Consider the following 5,912-nt stretch of genomic DNA (forward strand, 5'->3'; position numbering starts at 1 on the left):
CACCCAGATCAGCTGGTATCCTGTCTATAATGGAGTGGAATGGACATTTGTAAGTGACCCCAAACTTTTGACCGGTATATATATATATATATATATATATACATACATACATACATACATACATACATACATACATATATATATATATACACACACACACACACACACACACACACATATAGTAATCTTTGCATCTCTACTGCAGACCAAGCCCAACAAGAACAACTGAACCCAGTCACTTGTGTTTTGATGTTCTGAAGTAAGACTTTGAGCTATAAATCTCACTCTAGATGATGAGATCAGAGCCCAATGACGAAATTCATCTTGCCTAACACCAGATGCCACCCACCAACTGAGGACACATCCCACCTTTCTCCCAGCCGACAATACTCTTCTGAGCTTACAGCTAATTAGCGTTTGTGGATGGTATTCCCTGGGAACATGTAATCCTTTTCTCAGCTGTTCTGCATGCAAATCTATAGCAGTTATTCTTTTTTACTAGTGTCTCCTTTTGGCTACATTGCATAAAAAGGGCAACCAGGCTGCGCTGTGACCTTAACACAATCTCCTGCTTTTATCACAGAATTAGTCACTGATCACTGAAGCATCACTGCTGCTTCCAACAAGTCTTATTACTCAAATATTAGGCATCTATCTAGCTAGCTGTCCATCCATTCTGCCTCAGTACTAGCAGAATAACATGAAAATTTGGGACCATATATTCAATTTTGTGTATTTTTTTATTGATAAGAGAGCAACAACTTTCATAACATTCAGAAAATTGTTTTAACTCATATTCAAAGTATAGTACAGGGTATATTGTTTATTTACTGAAACAAAGATGTTCAGGTATTATAGTAACAACAAGATTTTTTTTAAAGGCAGCTGTCAGCTAGATCCAAATATGTGATTTTAGTGGGCTTAAATATCTTAGCATAAATATTTCTATGTGAACAAAACTAACCAGAGCTTCAAACAAATCAGCCAAATTGTTAATTCATTTTTAATAACCTTTAAAAAATATATGCTACTTACAAATCAGCTGCTGGGGATGTGCTGCCCTGGGCATATGTAAGTGTATATCGGCCACATGTAAAACACTGTTACAACGATGTTACACAACAGAAAATGTTTCGTGATCCTGTACAGTATGCATCGCTCAGAACCAAAGAGGCAGAGCTTCCTTTTCACCCACCATGTTGCATCTGTCAAGAGAGCATTTTTTTACACTCACAGGAGAAGGAAATAGACCAGAGTGCAAAAAGCATGACTATCACTCATTTTTCGCAGTTACAGCTCTTGCTCTGTAGCTCTTTTCTGCAGTCACCATGTCTTTTACCCACGCCAGCTGTGCGTGTAAACACAACTGCGTACGTCGAGTTGAATATGTAAATATAAGGAATCGTTCTTAGATGCAAGTGAGACAAAAGTAAAGCATCCGTGTAAAATTGTAGTTCCATGTCGGTGGAAAAAAAGGATCCATTCTGTTAGAAAATAACTTAAATTTGGCGATAACCTTCCATAGCTTGACTATAATGTACCCGAATCATCATGACAACAGACCGTACACGTCTGTAGCCTTTGGCTTTAGACCCTGAGAGGAAACTCTATATATTGTCATCTACGAAGGGATCCCAATATTTGACTATTCAGATATTCGTTCATGGGGCAGGTAGTCGGTTTAGAATTTGGAGATTCAGGTATTTGTTTGTTTTATGTTTTTTTTAACAATGTACATCAACAGAACCGTTTAAAGGAATGCCTTTATTTAAATCAAAAGACGCAGTGTAGCGCAGTATTCCACTTTAGCTCAGTGTGAGAGTTTGTAATATGTTTCGGGGTGAGGTGGCACAAGTTTTTTCAACATGAAAAAGCGAGTAAGCATCTTGATAACAATAAATAACATTCAGGCGTGTCACACATACGCTATTCCATGAGATCAGTCCGATATTTCTCCTTCTTTGACCTCTGGATAGCTGCTCCTTTTCAACAATGTTAGGCTCAAAAAAATCATGCTCGCAGGCTGAAATTCAACCGTGGTGTTCTGTCGGGATTAAGCTATGAGCAGAGGAAACGTCTGCTAGCTGCTAGGCTGATTTATGCAGTGTAAACACTGAAACACTGCAGCGCTACGCCGTCCATCTCAGCAGACAAAAGAGAAATACCTGGCTTTGACCCTGGTGTCATCTCTGCTACAGCGTCATCACAAAATAACTAAAACAAAGCAAAAAAACAAAGCCATGAACCTAGTAGTATTTTTCCTTCTAAAAGACTATGAATACCAGACAAGTTGTGAACTTTCTTTCCTTCTGTCTCTGCTGAAAGTTGCTGCTATCTTCAAGACATGTGTGCGTGTGGAGGATGCGTGTTGGCTCGGGAGGGATGGGAGGATGTCGGTCAATTGTCTGCAACCCATAATACATGTGCTGTATATGTGGGTTGGTGAGTGTGTGTGGAAGAGCAACAAGAGAAAGTGGAAGGTATGTAGTGTTTGTTTGTTAAATATTTTTTATTGATTTGTTTTTAAAAGCACTGATCTGGATGTAGTGGCAAGTTGAATTTCGTTGTGTAAATACACATAGTATGCAATGTATTCATGCAATGAAAAATAAAGCTTGATTTGAGTTTCACTGAGAGAGTGCCCTCCATGGGCCTCCATGGTGTAGTAGCCACTTCTCCAACATGCTCCAAGCTTCTAGGCCACTTCAGTCTGCAAAGTATCTTAGATTTTACTAGGCTTACACAATTAATTGTAATTGCACTGAAATCGCAATACGGACTACTGCAATGTCCAAATCGCGAGGGGACGCAATATTTGTTAATGACAAAATATGAGTCTAACCATTCAGAATAAATTATTGGTGCTGCAGAGACGTCCCAGCCTAGAAATTGTATCCTACAGACTAAAGAAAACATCTTTGTTCGGTACAGATCCTCGCAAAAATCACCAAGATAATCATTCCCTCTGTTATTGTGCATCATATCGCAATATCAAAATAATCAAAATAATCAATCGATCAGTCAAAATAATCGCAATTAGATACTTTCCTCAAATTGTGCAGCCCTAGTTTTGACTTGAGTTCTACTAAATTAAATCGAATTGTCGTCTGAAAGCCCAAATTGAAAATCCTGAATCATTTGGGTTTATCATTTGAAGATAGAGAACAACATTACTGCAGAAATTTCTCATTCAAGGTTACATCTCAGCTCAGTCGGTCCGTACAGACTCGAGGATCTATTCGATCCAAAGTTTCGCAGACTTCTCTGCATCAGCAACAACAGACTGCAACATCAGGGTTCCAAACACTGCAAAAGAAAACCTCCAGCACAGGCATTTAGCATGCGCACCTATGCTAGTTAAAGTGAATAGTTAGCATGAGAGGGATGAGCAGCACCCACACTCTAACTGACAGCTCTATGAAGTGGGACTCTTATTTGCCCACTTTGTTTTTGTTCACTGAATTATGCAAAATTGGAATAACATGCAACCTATGCCTTTAGTTATCAGCACCATTGGTGCCACAGGGGTGCACATTTGGTGTTAGTTAAAGGTGGAGCAGGCATTAACCCTGAGGCTGGTGTCAGGATAAAAGGAACCACGGTTACTGAGTGTACCCTGAAGTCTTCTATCAGCCAAGCAGACGTTTAGCTGTCCGCTGCCTTGATCTTTTTACTAACTGCCGTAAATCCTCTTCTTCAATGGACCTGCACAAGACTACTACACAGCCAAGTTGAGCAATCCATGCCATTTGACTCTCATGGTGCCCTACTTAATTTCAAGCATGACTCATTTTCCTCTGTTACATTCCAATAGGGCGCCCCTTCTGCCCTCCAAACATGAACCGACACGGCAATAAGACAAAACACAAACATCCTGTCCATCAAGTGCACAACAACAGAATCTCAATTTGAGAAATCCCATGATATGTGAAGAGACCGTTGAATGAAAGGCACACCAAAAGAAAAGCCAAACAGTCAGATAATTTACAGGATTACAGTGTAGGTTACCTTTTCGGAATGTGGAGTTGAGGTTTTCAAATGACAGGCTTGAGAGTATTTCTGTCACATATGTTATTTGACATGACTTGCCTATCCAGAGAGCGCGTGTGCAATGCCACTGAACGCAGTGCATGGGACATTTTTCAAAAGGGGGGGGGGGGAGTAAACAATCAGAACGTAAACCCCGATGTTAGCCGTCACCATCAGACAGGAGCAGTGGACTAACAACAAGCTGGACCCCGGTTGTGTTTCCCTTTCTGCAGCTCAGTTTGCTCAGAAAGACATATTTGCAGTGATGCACCACAATACAACCGAACACATGCCCCAAACTCACACATTAGAGACTGAGCTGTATATCAAGGTTGCATTTACTCAGCGCCTTTCTCCCCAGTGATGAACTCTCTACATTTTGCTTGACAACAACAGTGACAGCTTAAAAACCCAATCAAAACCACTGACAGCCTTATTATAGTGTGGCCTTCTTCATGTTTGCAGGCTCTAATTTGTCATCCTGATTGTCTCTACTGTCATTGTATTATGTTGGTCTATTCTGTGCACACATCTATTGCACGCCTGTCTGTCCAGGCACTATTGCTCTTCCTGAGGTTTCTTCCATTTTTCCACCTTAAATGTCTTTTTTGGGGTTGTAGTCAAGCTGTACAGGTTGTAAACCCCCATGATGTAAATTTGTTATTTGTGTTATATTTTTATTGACTTCATTTCTTCACAAAACATGACAGAACCTCGTGTAATGACTCTCCTTGTACATTTTGTGCCCCTGCCTAAATTACCAGGTTAGCTAAGCCAGAGACACAAAGTAGAAACTGAAAATATCCTCAGGCGAGGACGGTGGACACGGAGAGGGTAGCTAGTGTTTTGGGGTTATTTTTGGTCCTTAACGACCGCACGCTAACGGGGTAAAACTGACATGTCACCGGATGACTAGCTACAAGTTTAATGTGGCGGGACTAATGTTTCGTTTACACGCAGCTCAAAGTGACTCAAATATTCACAAATCAGCGTTCAATTGCAAACAACCTGTGGCACACTTAGCTATCTTTAGGAATGAACCAGCGGTAAAGCATGGGAGGCATCGGCTCAAACGAAATGAGGGCAGACTTGTCATTAACGGCAGTTAAAACACACAACAAATGTAAACAGAAATATATTACACAAGTGACCTGACAAAGCTAGCATAAGGGATTTCTGGCTTGTTGTAGCACGTTATGTTAACCAGCAGCTGTTCGATAAATCCCTCCACAGCCAGTCAGCCACTATAACGGTTCATCATCTCGTACTTACCCGCTTGTGGACGTCAATTTAGTCCTCACACACACACAACTTCCCCCGGTGTCGTCTACCGGTGCAGTTTCATCACACCACTCGTTACCGGGAAAAAAAAGTAAGGTGGCGAGCGTTTTTATCTATTGTTTATCTCAAGAGTTTAACCGTTAGCTCTCCAGCCGACCGAGGTTTCAGGTCTGTCTGTCAGTCACTGTGCCGAGCCGGCTGTCCGCTCCGCCGCCATCTTGGTTTGTGATGGGAATCCGCCGCGCAGACACACACACACACACAAAGACACACACAGACACACTCACACACACGCACACACACACGCGCACACACTTTTACATCACAGCCAGCGTCTCCCAGCAGGAATGATCTCATGTAATCTACCTGACGCTGACAATGCTTGCAGATACATTATCTCAGTATTATCTAATCAATTCATAATTTAGACTTTTTTCATAAAACCGGCCTAATTCGGATCTTGATTAATGACCTCATTGCACAATATCGGTTATAATCAACACATTTGATTACCATGCTGTTTTCTATTTCTAAAGGATGATTAGCAATAGCCATAATTTGCAATAAACCCCATAATTTCCCCCTGAAGACTACTTGTTGGT

The 5,912-nt window shown here is 41.0% G+C and overlaps 1 protein-coding gene across 7 annotated transcripts in view; it reads right to left on the reverse strand.

The window, feature by feature from the left end:
• Positions 1-5,567, reverse strand: part of LOC117960549 (C-myc promoter-binding protein-like) — a 68,432-nt gene extending 62,865 nt beyond the window's left edge. For all 7 annotated transcript variants that reach the window (XM_034899031.1, XM_034898799.1, XM_034898624.1 and 4 more), the window contains exon 1: positions 5,302-5,567. The gene's annotated coding sequence lies outside the window, so the exon portion shown is untranslated. The remainder of the gene's footprint in view (positions 1-5,301) is intronic.
• Positions 5,568-5,912: the final 345 nt, after the last annotated feature.

Source organism: Etheostoma cragini, chromosome 1 (assembly GCF_013103735.1).
Source record: "Etheostoma cragini isolate CJK2018 chromosome 1, CSU_Ecrag_1.0, whole genome shotgun sequence".
In the NCBI taxonomy this organism is placed as follows: domain Eukaryota; kingdom Metazoa; phylum Chordata; class Actinopteri; order Perciformes; family Percidae; genus Etheostoma; species Etheostoma cragini.